Raw genomic sequence first — 17177 nt, 5'->3', positions numbered from 1 at the left:
AATTGCTGCACACTGGCAGGAGCTACTCATCGCTGTGAGGGTCACAGCAGCTGCGTGTGACATCACGCATTTGCCGCAGCCCGCCCCCCCTTCCCCAACAGTCCGGGCACGCCTATGTTACTTGGACCGCGCCCCCTAAGCGGCAGCCAAACACTGCCGGCCCGCCCCTTCTTGCCCAGCAACCGCCCATGCCTGTCAATCGGGCAGAGGCGATCGCAGGGCTGAGACAGCCGCCGGCGCATACACAGTTCAGACCTGATCAGAATTAGGCCCATAGTACAGAGACAAACAATATACACTATTGCCCTTGGTGCAAAGAATCTCCAAAGAAATGCAAAGGGCGTAATTCAATTGTCCCCCACCCCCCAGTTCGCGACCGCCAGCAGCTATTTACAGTAATTGTTTCTGCCAAAAGGCGCGATAACATAATTTCAGCTCGCTACCCCCCTCACACACCCCCACCCACGCCCAGCCTAACTCTAACCATCCCCTGCATACTAACATGCTAGATGGCTACAGTTGGGATTCTGGCACCGGCATTGTGATTGATGTCGAGATCCCAGTGACTGTCGTCTGACTAGTGTTGAGAATCCAGTGTCGGTATTCCAACTGCTGGCAGCTCGAATGCTGACCGGAACCTATTTACCTGTGTTAACAGCTATTTGCAGGAACTAGCTCCGTAACCTATAGAATCCTTGTTACTGGCAAGTCTATTGAACTAAAGGGGGTCATTCCGAGTTGATTGCTTGCTGCAGTTTTTCGCGGCACAGCGAACAGGTTATTACTGCGCATGCACCGCAATATGCAGACGCGTCATATGGTTACAAAGCGGATCATTGCTCGGTGATGGGTTTTACGAAGAATCCATTCGCACAGCCAATCGCAAGGAGACTGACAGGAAGAGGGCGTTTATGGGTGTCAACTGACCGTTTTCTGGGATTGTTTGGAAAAGCGCAGGCGTGTCCAGGCGTTTGCAGGGCGGGTGTCTGACATCAATTCCGGGACCAAAAAAACTGAAGTTATCGCAAGGGCTGAGTAAGTCCAGAGCTACTCAGAAACTGCAAAAAAAAAATTCGTCCCACTCGGCTGCATATGCGTTCGCACACTTGCAAAGTGAAAATACACTCCCCCGTGGGCGGCAACAATGCATTTGCATGGCTGCTAAAAGTAGCTAGCGATCGATCAACTCGTGTTGACCCCCAAAGTCTCTGCAATAAGTGTGTGCTAAAGCAGCATCATTATTTTCTTGACATTGTCTCACTACTAGTAATCTGCAAGCAACATTAAATATACTTCACTTCCTATACTGCCTCTTGAACTGGATATACTTGTGTAGTCTTCAGCTTTCTGAGTCTTGGAATATACACCCAACAAATATATTGGTGGACCTGCCATCAGGGACATAGAAAGCCACGTGGGGCCCCATGAATATAACGAGGAGCGTGGCCTAAATAGGGGGCATGTCTACACCCGTGAAATAATGAATATATGAAATTATTAATTGCTGGTTGAAGCTGCCCCGCATGCTCCACAGGGAATGCCATTTATTCAAAGGGAGGGCAGGTAGGGTGGGGGAGAGGGCACCCGCTTCCTACCTTGCTTGATCAAAAGCAGGTCTCTCCTCCTTGGCCGGTGGCGCCATCTTCCCAGTGACATCTAGGAAGATGGCACATGTGTACTAGAGAGCAAAGACACTAGCACATGCCAGAGTCTTTGCTGTGAATGTGTGGTGGCCATCTTCCTGAAGTTGTCACTGGGAAGATGGCTCCGCCCAGCACCAGCCAGGAGTAAGTATATCTGGAGAGGGGAAGAAGCAGACCCTCTAGCAGCCTGGGCCCGGGTACCTACGCCCCCCACCCCCCATGCCCCCTCTCAGCACCACTGCCTGCCAACGAGTCGACCGAATGGCTGATCCAGACTCTTTTCCCAGGGGCACTCTTTTTAAATAGTAAATTAATTAAGACATTATTATTTTTTTGATATACATTAAAACTGGATTATTTTTTTCATCCACCAAAACAAAACAACAATACTTATAAAAGGGTATCACAGTATTCACAGTAGTATGCAGATTAATATTATAAAGTTAAGCAACAGGGTGTAAGTACATTTCAGTGAGCAATACAAAATGTGCAAAATATATTTTTAAGGAAAATACAGAAAATGCAGATAATACTGTACAAGTTTTGTAACAGCCAGTATAATGGGTGATTTTCAATGGTGGATGTTAATCATTTCGTACAGTATATGGCTAATGGCTGTGTTTATTGGTCATGAAGAAAAAATATGCAGTGAACATATAAGACAAACAATATGGTACTAGGTTAATTTGGAAATCTTGTCATATGTACTAAACAGCAGTAAATAGGTTCAGCAATAAAGAATCCCAAAATATGCACACGTAAACTCTGTTATAATATTGTTATTAAATTACAATAAATGTTTAGTAAAAACTGTCTGAAATATGATGTATGTAAGGTGCCCTGCTAAACGGGAGAAGTCCTTAGATTATTCAATTTATGATAGACTCAGTGAGTCCCCTCTCCACTTCTACTGCCCACTCATGTGTTGCTAGGAACAGTCAGAGTTTACGTGTGGGTGTTTTGGGATACATGACTCCTGGGTGCCACACCAACTAAAAGTTCTAGAACCATTAAGAGATTTACCCTACAATCATTAGTCTTACTTGTATCACCAAGTATACACACATACCACTCAGTGCTCGTTGTGTCGGTCCTCTCAACCAGCTGGGTAAGCATTTGAATGTGCCCACCCATCTGTGACATCGGTCCCCGCAGTGTAAGGGTAGTTGGTGGGCCTTCCGTGCACACAGCCAAATGTTCCGACAAATCAGTTGTACACACAAGCCAGCATACTCATGACACTGTATATCAGCCCAATGGCCGAAATATCGCCTAGTTTAGGAACTATCTTGGTCTTACAAACATTTCTGAGACACAAAAATACCAGGGGGACTCAAAACACCTATGGAAGACTGGTTGAGCCAATGGGGTTTCATAATAGAGTTTACGTCTTTTTTTCCCTGCATTACCTCACGATTTAAAAATATGCATCTTTTCCGCATTAATGTGACAAAAATACAGTACCCTGAATACTGAAGAGGACATTTCATGTACAGTAGCTTCTGAGTGCGACTTAGTAGCTAATTTGGGTAAAAAGACAGATGTCCAATATAACTGTCCCAGACCATGCCTTGTGCCAAGATGATTATGCTTAATCTGCTACTTTATTTTTGTCCCAAAAAAATTGGGTACTAATTGTAAGCACCTAGTACACTATGGGCCTGATGTGGCTTACGGCACAGCATGCGAAGATACATGACCCCCTGTACATGTGCAGAGCGCATCTGGCGCATGAGCAATGCAGTTCACCCATTGTAGGTATATGCAAACCAACTATGAATCAGAACCTATAAGAAAATTAAGCTGGATACACACTTTAAGATTATCTGTGCAATCTTTCTGGTTGGAATGAAAATCTGGTAATGTATGGGAGCACATGACAACCATTTGTTCCTGAAAGCAGGAAAATGGGCAAAAATGGTTGTTTTGATAAATTGGTTAAATTAAATGGATTTACTCAATTTGTCTAAACGTCCATTTTTGTTTGTTTATTTTCCAGTGTTTGGGAGCAATGGTCAATTGTCATATGCTCCCATACCGTACATTACCAGATTTTTGTTACAACCAGAAAGATTGGACAGATAATCTTATCGCGTGTATCCAGCTTAACTGTCATTTTCAAACATAGCAGGTGACGGGATTGTATCGGGATCCCGGCACTTGGGATGTGTTAGGGTCTCCTGCCCTGTGCTGCCACGTCGTCATGGCAACCGGGAGACAAGTGCTAGCGGAGTAACCTGAGCGCAGCTGATACTCCGGTTCGGGTCTTTTGCTGTGCAGTGGTTACAGGCTCTGTGCACGGCAGGGGATCCGGTGCTGGTTTTTGTGCTCACAGTCTGTGAGGTCTGAGTGGGGCGTGGACAGCACCTACTTTATAAACCCTCTTCTCAGGTTAAGCAGATGCTGCTGAATCTTTGTTGGTTAGTCAGTTCCTGAAAGTTAGCCAGTACTGTGTAGCTTTGTATTTGTTGTTGCTTACTGCAAATAGGCCTGGGGATTTGGTACTACACTCTGCCAATCCAGACCTAGCAGTAAGACTGGAGTCAGTCGTTTAACTTGCTGGGGTTCTTTTGCTACTCTGTGAACTCAGCAAGTTTGCGGCTGTATTCTCAGACTTGCCTGCCTAAATCCTTTCTCACTGTGCAAGGTGTTCAGGTGTCAGTTTAGTGGCAGTAAACTGAACCTGTGCACTGCAAGTGAGGATTAGGATTGTGGAGACTCTCCTTGTGTCTATTATTCCATCTCTGACCAAGGAGTTTACTGCCACACCCGTTGGTAACCCTTTAGGGTTTTGCTGTTGCCCTTAGCAACAGCATTTCGGGTTCTCTGCGTATTAAAACACAACATCTTGCTTTTTCCATCTGAGCATTCCTAATACTAGGGAGACACCCAGTTTCTTAGCCTCTGGGCTTCTCTGTTCACTTTGTGTTTATTTTGTTACCCTATCACCTTCTGTGTATGTAATGTCATATTCCCCAGTCTGTCTGTGAGTTCATTTGTTTTGCATCCCTCTCCGTTCAGACACCAGTGCATTCCTGCAGGCACTGGTGTGCATAACAGTTTAGACACCAGTGCATTCCTGCAGGCACTGGTGTGCATAACAGTTCAGACACCAGTACATTCCTGCAGGCACTGGTGTGCATAACATATTCAGCAGCCTAATACTCCTGTTGAAATTTTGTGGGAATATGGAGCATACCCCTCAAAATACGTTGCAACAGGTGGTCGACCAGGTGCAGGTCCTGACTCGACAATTTAATGATTTGTCCATTAAAATGCACACCTCCCAGGCCGCTGGCGGAGCTCCCGCAGTAGCAGCACCTTCAGGGGTTAAGGAGCCGAAAGTAAATCTTCCGGATCATTTTTCTGGAGATCGCTCGCAGTTGTTTTGTTTCAAGGAGAGCTGCAAGCTATATTTCCAGCTTAGGCCTCAGTCTTCTGGGTCGGAGATTCAGCGGGTGGGCATAGTGATTTCCTTGCTACAAGGAGACCCACAGGTCTGGGCATATGGGTTGCAGCCTGACTGTCCGTCGCTTAAAAGTGTTGATGCTTTTTTTACGGCACTGGGCATGTTGTATGATGACCCTGACAAGACGGCCTCAGCCGAGGCTCAGATTTCGATCCTTAAGCAAGGGCGAAGGCCAGTTGAGGTTTACCGTACGGAGTTTCGGAGGTTGGCCCATGACACCCAGTGGAATGACCCAGCCCTGAGACACCAGTACCGAAGAGGTCTTTCTAACCAGATAAAAGACCAACTGGTACAATAACCCTTGCCTGAGAGCTTGGATCAGCTCATGCAGTTATCCATCCGGGTGGATAGACGGCTGAGAGAGCGTAGGCTTGAAAGGGAAACCAAGGTTTCCTTCTTTCCCAAGGGAACCTCGGACTCTGAGGAATTTTCCGAGGAGCCTATGCAGATTGGGGCTACCCGCCTCTCCTCGCGTGAGAAGACGCGGAGGAGACAGCAGGGGTTGTGTTTGTACTGTGGGAATAAGGGTCATGTGGTAGTATCATGCCCAGAAAAGCCGGAAAACTTCAGGGCCTGAGGGTGATGGGAAATATCCCGTCAGGCCAGAAGTCAGAATTTCCCAAGAAGACTTTTATCATTCCGGTGACCTTGAAGATCCTTGGTCAAACTGTCAAGATTGAGGCCTTTGTGGACAGTGGGGCCGACGGGGTTTTTATGGACCGCCAATTCGCCCTGAAACACTCTGTTCCCTTAGTACCCTTGGCATCGGAAATTGAGATTTGTGGGTTAAACGGGGAACCATTATCCCAGGGTAAAATTACCTCTTGCACTAGCCAGATTTCTTTGTTTATTGGAGCCACACACTCTGAAGCATTGTCCTTTTATGTGACTGTCTGTACTTTTGCCCCATTGGTGTTGGGGTTACCCTGGTTAAGGGCCCACAATCCTCAATTTGACTGTGTCTCTGGGGAGATTCTTAGTTGGAGTACTGATTGTTTCAGGAGTTGCTTGAGCCTTCCAGTCAGGCTCTCGCAGCTAAGTTTGCCAGGGTTGCCAGGGTGTTATGCAGATTTTGCGGACGTGTTCTCCAAAAAAGTTGCAGAGGTACTACCTCCCCATCGCCCCTATGACTGTGCCATTGATTTGTTGCCGAATGCTAAGCTTCCCAAGCGCAGGTTGTACTCCCTGTCACGTCCTGAGACTCAGGCTATGACAGAGTACATTCAGGAGAACCTGGCTAAGGGATTTATCAGACCTTCACAGTCTCCAGTTGGGTCGGGGTTCTTCTTCGTGGGTCAAAAGGACGGCTCGTTGCGACCCTGCATCGACTTCAGGGAATTGAACCGTATCACGATTAAAAACTCATATCCACTGCCTCTCATTTCGGTCTTGTTTGACCAGCTTCGTACTGCCACCATTTTTTCTAAGATTGACCTACGCGGTGCGTACAATCTAATCCGAATAAGAGAGGGGGATGAATGGAAGACTGCCTTTAATACCCACTCAGGGCATTATGAATATTTGGTGATGCCTTTTGGGCTCTGTAATGCCCCGGCAGTCTTCCAGGATTTCATGAACGATGAGCTCAGGGAATATTTGGATAGATTCTTAGTTGTATACTTATATGACATCCTAATCTTCTCCCATTCCCTGGAGGAACATCGGAAGCATGTACGCTTAGTCCTCCAGAAACTCAGAGACCACCGGCTTGGGGCGAAGCTGGAAAAGTGCGAATTTGAAGTTCAGCAAATCGCATTTCTAGGATATATTATCTCCCCAGAAGGTTTCCAAATGGAGGGTTCCAAGGTACAGGCAGTCCTGGATTGGGTGCAGCCCACTAGTTTGAAGACACTTCAGCGTTTCCTGGGCTTTGCGTATTTTTATAGACGATTTATCGCTGGATTTTCATCTATAGTGGCGCCCTTGGTGGCACTCACTAAGAAAGGGGCGGATGTTGCTCACTTGTCTTGTGAAGCCAAAGCGGCTTTTGCCCGTCTCAAAAGGGCATTTGTCTCGGCCAAGGTGCTGCGACACCCAGATCCAGAGCGTCCTTTTGTGGTGGAGGTGGATGCCTCTGAGATGGGTATTGGGGCAGTGCTCTCTTAGATGGGAGTGTCTGATAATCGCCTTCATCCCTGTGCTTACTTTTCCCGTAAGTTTTCGCCTGCCGAGATGAATTATGACGTGGGTAACCGGGAATTGTTGGCTATTAAGGATGCACTCGAGGAGTGGAGACACTGGCTTGAGGGGGCTAAGTTTGTGGTCTCAATTCTCACCGACCATAAGAATCTGGCATATTTAGAGTCAGCGAAGCGTCTCAATGCCAGGCAGGCACGATGGGCTATGTTTTTTGCTCGCTTTAATTTTTTGATAACATATCGCCCTGGGTCAAAAAACATCAAGGCTGATGCGCTCTCGCTGAGTTTTGCTCCAATCCAGGAGACCACCGAGGAGCCGTTGCCCATTGTGTCCCCATCATGTATTAAAGAGGGCATTACTCAGGACCTCTTGTCATTAGTCCTTAGAGCACAGGAGCAGGCTCCTCCAGACCTTCCGGTAGGTCTTTTGTTTGTGCCTCCTAGGTTAAGACAGCGAGTGTTCCTGGAATTCCACGCCAAGAAGTCGGCAGGTCACCCGGGTATTGCCAGAACTCGGGAGTTGCTATCTAGGGCGGTGTGGTGGCCCTCGGTGGCTAAGGATGTGGATCAGTGGGTTCGGGCATGTGACATCTGTGCCCGAAATAAGACTCCTAGAGGGGTTCCTGTTGGCCCATTACATCCACTCTCTATCCCATCTAAGCCATGGACCCACATTTCAATGGATTTTGTGGTGGACTTGCCCAAATCCTCGGGGATGACAGCCATCTGGGTTGTCGTTGACAGGTTTCGAAGATGGCGCACTTCGTTCCACTGGTTGGGCTGCCATCGGCCAGACGCCTGTCTGAATTATTTATGCTGCATGTTGTGCGTCTCCACGGGTTGCCACTTGATGTGGTCTCTGACCGCGGATCCCAGTTTGTGGCCAAATTCTGGAGGGCATTTTGTTCCGATTTCCAGATTTCTGTCAGCTTGTCGTCAGGCTACCATCCGCAGTCTATTGGGCAGACTGAAAGGGTGAACCAGTCCTTGGAGCAGTTCCTCAGGTGTTATGTCTCCAAGTGTCAGACTGACTGGGTTGCTCATCTGTCCATGGCGGAGTTTGCCTATAACAACGCGGCTCACTCTGCTACAGGGATCTCTCCCTTCCTTTGTGTGTATGGGCATCATCCTAAGGCCAATTCTTTTGACCCCCTGGACTCCACGCCTGGTGGTTCCTCTGTGGTTTCGGTCCTTAGAGGTATTTGGAGGAAAGTGACATTAGTGACCAAAAGGGTTTTTGATAAGCGGAAAAGACCCTGCAGCTTCAAATTAGGAGACTTCGTCTGGTTGTCTACCAAGAATTTGAAGTTGAGACAGCAATCTCATAAGTTAGGCCCCCGGTTCATTGGCCCTTATAAGATCACCAGGGTTATCAATCCGGTGGCATTTCAGTTAGATCTGCCCCGTTCTTTGGGTATCAATAAAACATTTCATTGTTCCCTTTTAAAAGGGGCGATTAGTAATCCTTCTTCCAGTGGAAGACCTTCCCCTCTTCTGAAATGTGGCCAGAGGGAGTTTGTTGTTGAAAGGATTCTTGACTCCAAGATGGTTCGGGGTCGGCTGTCATTTTTGGTGCACTGGAAGGGGTATGGCCCGGCGGAGCGGTCATGGGTGCGCAGTTGTGATCTTCATGCCCCCAGACTGATACGCTCTTTCTTCTCGCAGTTCCCCAATAAACCCGGTGGTAGGGGTTCTTTGACCCCTCGACAGAGGGGGGGTACTGTTAGGGTCTTCTGCCCTGTGCTGCCACGTCGTCATGGCAACCGGGAGACAAGTGCTAGCGGAGTAACCTGAGCGCAGCTGATACTCCGGTTCGGGTCTTTTGCTGTGCAGTGGTTACAGGCTCTGTGCACAACATCTTGCTTTTTCCATCTGAGCATTCCTAATACTAGGGAGACACCCAGTTTCTTAGCCTCTGGGCTTCTCTGTTCACTTTGTGTTTATTTTGTTACCCTATCACCTTCTGTGTATGTAATGTCATATTCCCCAGTCTGTCTGTGAGTTCATTTGTTTTGCATCCCTCTCTGTTCAGACACCAGTGCATTCCTGCAGGCACTGGTGTGCATAACAGTTCAGACACCAGTACATTCCTGCAGGCACTGGTGTGCATAACAGGATGCTGGCGGACAGAAGACAGACAGTGGCATACCAATGCGCAGATTCCTGACACCTGCTAGGTAACCCTCTCCCCTCTCTAACCTTAACCTTCCCTGCCTGCAGCCTAATCCTCCCCAACCTGCAGCCTAACCCTAAGCATCCCTGCTTAGAGACTAACCCTAACACTCCCTCCCCCTTTTGTGCTTAACCCTAAGCCTCCCTGCCCGCAATTAACCCTAACCCTCCTCCCTGTGTGTCTAATCCTAACCCTAACTTTTTAGTTCCTAACCCTAACACTCCCTCTCGGGAGCCTAACCCTGAACCCCCCCCCCCCCAACCCCCTTCCGCCCCCCTTTCCCCAGACTAATCCTCCGCCTAGTGCCTAACCCTAACCAACCCCCCCCCACACACACAAAAAAAAAACAATTTGCAGATTTAAAGATTCCCCAGTCCACCAATCTGTCCCTCCCATACATTACAGACATTCTACAGTGATTTGTAGATAATTTTCAGCAATTACAGATCTGATAATCTTCAATTTAGTAGAAACAGTCTGCAAATCACTAGCAATCTACAGCCCCAGTTGATCTGAGAAATCAAAAATGTTGGACAACCTGATTTAACAATCCCAATAAATTTTTGGTTGGAATCTAAAACCTGTAAACCTGATACAGTGCAGATTTATTTACACAATCGTCTGCAAATCGTGTACCTACAATGCAGCATGGTTTTGCCCAGGTGTTCACAGTAACTTGCTCTTTCTTGTTTTGCTCCCATGTCAGAATCAGCCCCATAGGGGTAAATTTAAGATGGGAGGTTTTTTTGAGCTAGTGATGTTGCCCATAGCAACCAATCAGATTCTATCTATTATCTTCTAGAAGCAGCTAAATGTTAAGAAGAATCTGACTGGTTGCTATGACCTTTGCCAGTTCTAAAAAAAACCACCACCTTAGTAAAGTGTCAAAGTTTAAATGATAATAGATGAATCATGTTTGTAGGAATGCTAATGGTTTTACCTGGTGCCTTAGAAGTAACTGGGAGTTGTTCTGCAAATAAAGGAAGGAATTATTAGTAAAATATTTAAGAAAGGAAATATGGGTATTAGGTAACAAAAGCTATGAATATACTGTGTATATATACGTACTGGTGGTAGTTCCTGGGATAGATGTGGGTAGCCCTAGTAAGGAAACATAAACAATTTTAAATGTATTTCAAGATTACATTTAGTACTTGTAGCCAGGTCTCCCCTCTCACATGCTGAGGGACATGGGAGCTGATTCAGAGATGGATGCAGTAGCAGAGCCTGTGTATGCAGCAGCTGTGCTAAAATATGTAAAAGCAGCAGCAGTCATCTTGAGCAGATAGGAGCCCACTACTGTATATGCTCTTTTCATATGCTGCTGCATCCAGTGACGCATCATCAGATCCCCGTGCATGAACATCGGTCATCTGCGTCACCCTCAGATTTCTCAGGATGGCCGGTGTTCACACTGCGGGTGTGGAATAGAGGATCTACACTATCTAGACAGACAGGCAATAGGTCAACACCAACTGGCCAACATGCATTAGGTCAACAGGTGAAAGGTCGACAGGTACAAGAGGTCTACAAGGTTGACATGACCATTTGTGTGTCAACCATTGTCATGTCATCCTTTCAAACCTGTCGACCCTTAGTACCTGTTGACCCTTTGTACCTGTCAACGTTTTGTACCTGCATCCATGTGGTGTCAACCTATTGATTGCCTGATTAGACAATGTAGATCTATTATCTGGATACACATGGTGCCTGGGCCAGTGAAGCTGTGTCGGAAGATGCAGACAATGGCCTCTCTGCACACCTCGAAAACGGGACAGAGAACCCCCCATTTTCAAGAATGCTGCCTCTCGCTGCCCCCAAATGGCCGCATGTCAATCATGCTGCAGCTTAGGTGGCACTGCATGCGATCTCGCAGAACGAGATCTGCATACAATATGTCAGTGTGTCATCCACTCGTGCAGAGCTCACACCATTGGAGATATATTTAACCATTTGGTTTGCATAAATCTCTGAATTAGACACATAGGGCCTAATTCAAGGTTGATTGTAAAACAAAATTTTCCTCTAATGGGCAAAACCATGTGCACTGCAGGTGGGGCAGATATAATATGTGCAGAGAGAGTTAGATTTGGGTGGGTGTTTTCAAACTGAAATCTTAATTGTAGTGTAAAAATAAAGCAGCCAGTATTTACCCTGCACAGAAACAATATAACCAACCCAAATCTAACTCTCTGCACATGTTATATCTGCCCCACCTGCAGTGCACATGGTTTTTCCCATTAGAGGAAAATTTTGTTTTGCAATCAACCTTGAATTAGGCCTATTGTGTAATTTAAAGCCTTTACACCTTGGGGTGATATGTAAAATATGATGCAGAACATTTAGCATTTAGATAAAATGCAATGCAAATTGTTTTTTTTTATTTTAAAAAAAAAAAAACAACTTACCATATTAGTCCAGTGGGGATATGGGTGTATTCAGCAACGTTATGTCACAGATGTCCCACTTTCCACAACTTGACTGCTGGTGTTGCTGCAGTGCCCACCTATCCCTGGAGAGCCAGTGTGAACCGGACTGGTCCCGGCAGTGTCAGGCTGCCTTCCTTACTCCCAAGAGTTATGAACAGAGGTGCTGGACCTACTTCTATTAAATCTGACAGGGTTCACTAGATGCATACAGGGTCAGACTGGCCCATGGGGTACAGGAGATACGCCCAGTGAGTCCCACTACCTGAAGACTCATCCCCTTCTCTAGGTATCAGGTGCACTTTAATTATACATTATACATATGTTACATTATACTGCACAGGACTACAGTGTATTTTCAACAGTGCTTTGCTGTTATTAATCTGGTACATTATCATGCATGGACTAGCAGCATTTACTGTATATATTTATCACAGGACCCAGCCTTCTGTACTTTCTAATGGTTAGCCAAGCCTCTATGATGGCTGGTCACACAGTCCTCTACCAATAAATTCCCCTGGTGGGCCCTTCATGCCTAAGTCCATCACTGGATGGACATGGGAGTGAATCAGAAAAGTCAAGCCCTGGCTGAGGTGCCACATTCAGCTTCTTCACCATATTCAGGTGGAATGGTGCATCATAATTCAGGTTCCTAAGTCCTCGAGGTACTATACCAGCCCAGGTTTAGTGGTGACAGGGTGGAGAGAGTACCAAGCTCCCTTACCCCTATTAGTGTGTGCATGGATAGTAGCAGATCATTCTCCATAGTTAATGAGTGCTACATTAAAGGTGTGTAAGTGGTCCATATTGATATTAATCCTAAAGTTCTTACTCTATTTCTGACAGTCCCTTACTGTGTGTCCGCTGACATCCTATGTCTTACTTACAGATAAGCGCTAACACTCTAATTCGTCCCCCTGTTGCCTGGGTTATTTGAGAGTTCTTAGTCAACTACCATATCTGCCTGCTTCCCTATAGTCCTGATCCAGAATAAGCCTTCAGGAGAAACTAGAACGGACTCCTCACAATTATAGAACCTGACGATGGCAAGAACTAAACTATTACAACTGGGAAAACCACAATGGTAAGTTGCTGACACTTATGGTTAGTAAGTAAATGGTGGCTTAATAGCACCAGTAGTATTGGTCAGTAATGGCTGGTTACTGATGATAAGAAGAACCAGACTACTTGTATGTTAGGTGAAAATAAAGAAGTATAATAGATCAGATTTTATACATTAAAAAACAATATACAGATGACAACATTTCCTAAAATGTTGTTAGTGTTTGTAATGTATTTATTATAATTTATTATATGTTTAGAACCATGAACATCTTTCCAGCCTACAACTCCATGCGATACACTATTGGGACATGAATCTCATCCTCACAGCATACAGTACCTGAGCAGGTGACTCCGGCATCTTCAGAATGACCGCAGTTGTGTGTGCCCTTACCACGGTGGGCACAGTCCCACAAAAGTGTTTCATTACCTCGACAGTTCATATCGTCTAAAATAATCGACCCTTTTCCTTGGCCAAAAAATGCACCGATATGAAATGAAATTGGCTTTCCACAACCCAATTGCCGGCATACCACTTCTGCTTCACTCATATCCCACAGATCATCACACACTGTTCCCCATTCTCCATTATAGAAGATCTCCACCCGTCCAACACAGCGGTTTCTTCCATTAACCAGTCTCAGGGCCATATCTGGTACAACGCAGAAAGAACAATATGTTCATTAAATGTTCAGGTTTCACATTATTTGAATTGTAAGAAATATTGCCAGTCCGTATTCTATTAATACCTTTTCACCTAATTTTTCATTAATATTATTATCAAAGACTAAAGGCTGGTCTTTTAAATTGACCCTAAACTCAATGTTTCTTGTGCTTACTTAATGAAACATTCATAAAGCCTTCATTTCTGAAATGTCTGACTGAGCCATCCACCGCCATCATTCATCTTCTTCTCTACTTATTTACTCTCACCAAAGCTTCCCTTTTGAGATATATAATGAAGCCAACAAGTTTTCCTTTTGAACAAAGTTTTGTTGTCTGCAGAAAATATTTACAAAATGATGGTGTTGATGTATCAAGTAGTGAAAAAGAGTGGAGAAGTGGAGCAGTGGAGAAGTTGCCGATAGCAACTAATCAGCATCTACCTATTATTTTATAGAATGTACTAAATGCTTCCTCAGTGCTGATTGGTTGCTATAGGCAACTTCTCCACTCACCCACTTCTCCACTCTTTTCACTGCTTTGTGAAAACAGTCTGTTCACCAGTAGCAAATGGTATCTAGATGATAGATAAACAGTGTCTAGATAGTCAGTCGGTCAACACCATATGGTCAACATGCATTGGATTGATAGAGTCAAACGGTCGACAGGGTCATAGAGTCGACAGGTAAAAGGTAGACAGTGCTTGAGGTCGACAGGTACAAAAGTCAATGTGACAATGGTCGACACACATATGGTTGACGTTTTTAGGGAGTTTTCACACAAATTGAAATTTTTGCTTGATTTACCATCCATGTGGACTACAATTGAGAATAGTAACCTGTGCCAAGTGTAGCGGCAGCGGAGCAAGGAACCTTTCCTGAAGTGTGGCGAGTGAAGCAAGCCTGCCAGGGTATATGTTTGCACTAATTGTGGTCACACATGATGAAACATACAAAATGATACTCAAAAAGACTTAAAAAAAATGTACAGATGAAGCCTCCCTCATCTAGGCTTCTCTGCTGCACCTAGGTGCACCAAGTCTTATTAGCATAAGCCTTTCATCTATTGATCTCAGCTGCAATACAATACAGAGAGAACAATAGCAGGGGATTAAGTCATTACACCAGGGGATTAAGTCCGACTGCTCTGGCTCAGTTAATCTTATTAAAGGGATAGATGAGGAGGGCTCCTTCTGTATGTTGACCTTTTCTACCGTCGATCATTTCCATGTCTGCCTTTTGACCCCGTCACCCTAACGCACGTTGACCATAGGGGGGCCACCTATTGACTGTCTATCTAATTACTGTAGATCTATGATACCACACCCGTAGCAAACAGCTGGTATAACATTATTATTACATTTGTATCATCCCTCTGGGAACTGCTATGCTACAAAGTACAAAGAAGTTTTGCAGATAAAAATAAAACCTGTCGCCTAAAACTAAACCCATTTATCAACAACAGTTATAGATGATATTTGTGAAAAACGTATCCTGTAAATGTTTTGCAAACTAGAAATTCCGGATACTAAAAATGGAAATACGTGCACGGCATGGCTTACCAGTGCTGTTTACGCTGGAGAGCGGCGTCCCTGTAATCAAAGTGATGTTGTATCATAGTATAAATGTTATGTGTTCATTATTTTAGCTTTTCACATATTTAAAAGAAAACAATGGTAATAATTCTCATAATGATTGATAAGCCTGCCTGACAGTACTCGTAACTTCTTTATGATCAGACTATAAAATCCACTATTTAACAAGAGGAATAACAAGAGGAATAACAGCAACCAAATCTAAAAAAAGAATTTTGGGAGGAAAAAAAAAAAAGTGTCCTACTTACATTCTGATTTGGACGCACCTGTGCATATAGCTGCATCTCCCGTTTTCGGGCTGATTGCGCATACACAAGAATTGGAAACACACTGTGTGCATTGCTCCACACACAGTGGGTTAAATTTACTAAGGTGGGATTTATACTATAGTTTGTAAATTGGAACTTGGTAACATTGTGTATTAAAAGTTTAATCCAGTTCTGGCCACAACAACTTTAAAATAGCTGGTGGGGAGGAAGGGGGGGGGGGGGGGGGGGTAGGGACTTGTCCCAGTAAGATGTGTTAAGTCGATACTTTTGACAATGGTCCTTAGGATTCACTTACTATCAGTGAAGACAGTTTGAAATATGATGAATCAGAGAGATGGGGAAACACATGGAGTATCATACTTCAAACAACAAGCCAGGTGTTCTGTCTGTTTAGGGAAATCTGGTCAGAGTGGCAGCGGTCAGGATGCCAGTGTCCGAAATACTGGTGACAGAATCCTGACACACAGCAAAATCCTGGGCGCAAGAACTCCGTCATCAATTGGAATAGCGACACCGGAATCCCGACCGTCAGCATCCCAAGCGTAAGTATGCAGAGGTCTCCTACATGTTAGTCACCGGTGGTGGTGGTGGTGGTGGTGGTGGGGGGGGGGTAGGTTTCGGCTGTAGGGGAGGGTTGGGGTCAGACTGTGCAGAAGGGAGGGTTAAGGACATGCTACGGGGATGGGGGGTGGGGGGGGGGTTATGCACACCGGAAAGGGTTAGGCTGCGGGAAGGGGGGAGATTAGACATACTTTCCTAATCCCTTTCGGGATTCTCTCCATCAGGATGCCGGTGTTGGTTTTATGACTGCCGGCACCCCGTCCACCGGGATTTCATATGTTTTCCTTCCTGTACAGGTCCGGGCACAGTACCAGTAATACAGCTTCCTTCTTTCAAGCTGCTCTAAATAATTGTACCAGGGAGGAGAAACACATCTCTTCTACAACTCTACCTGACAGTAAGTGGGTCCTAAGGATAACTGTCACAAGTAACGGCGTAACTAATCCCTAAACCACCCTGCAATTCTAAAGTTGTTGTGGCCAGAACTGGATTGAAATTTATTAGAAACAGTGTTACCAAGTTCCAGTTTACAGACTAACAGCATGCTGATTAACCATATGGGTTACTACTAAGCTGAACAACACTCTGTGCATGGATAACTGTTTTCATTACAGACTCAGTTGCAGTGATTAGGAACTATTTTAAGATGTATAGAATCCAGTTACAGGTTTATTGTTTTTAATACACCGACATGTGTTGATTATTGTTATCATAATTTTGTATATTAATAAATGAATAATTTCTGACAACCAGCTCTTCTTTCTATTTTTTATATCCATAAAAAGGCCACTGAGCAATGACAGCGCACACACAGACTGATAGCGCCCATCATACAGAACATCTGCTTTTATTGGATTTGGCTGGGGTGTGTTCAAACCATACTTGCCGACTTTCTGGCTGCTCTCTCCGGGAGAGAGCAGCCAGGTCGGCTCAAGGGGGGGTGGGCAGTGATGGGGCGTGTAGAGGGGGGTGGGCCAGAGGTGTGGCGGAGGCGGGACAGGGGGGTGGTTGCGGGATCGTGTCACGTAAGCCACACCCCCCGTTGTGTAATGCCGCTATTACCGGCATTATACAGCAGGGGGCGTGGCTATGATGACGCGATTCAACAAGAATCGCGTCATCGCCTGCCCGGACCACCCCCTTTACTCGTTAAGTGGGTCGGTCGGGCAGTGGGGAACC

General features: G+C 45.5%; 1 long non-coding RNA gene across 1 annotated transcript in view; it reads left to right on the top strand.

Moving 5' to 3' along the window:
* The window catches only part of LOC135056548 (uncharacterized), a 41787-nt gene extending 25040 nt beyond the window's left edge, over positions 1-16747 (top strand). Inside the window, exons 4-6 of the long non-coding RNA XR_010244007.1 lie at positions 12739-12933; positions 15832-15979; positions 16295-16747. This is a non-coding gene — a long non-coding RNA (uncharacterized LOC135056548). The remainder of the gene's footprint in view (positions 1-12738; positions 12934-15831; positions 15980-16294) is intronic.
* The last annotated feature ends 430 nt before the right edge of the window (positions 16748-17177 follow it).

Source organism: Pseudophryne corroboree, chromosome 3 (assembly GCF_028390025.1).
Source record: "Pseudophryne corroboree isolate aPseCor3 chromosome 3, aPseCor3.hap2, whole genome shotgun sequence".
NCBI lineage: Eukaryota > Metazoa > Chordata > Amphibia > Anura > Myobatrachidae > Pseudophryne > Pseudophryne corroboree.
This window is presented reverse-complemented; position numbering and strand designations above follow the sequence as displayed.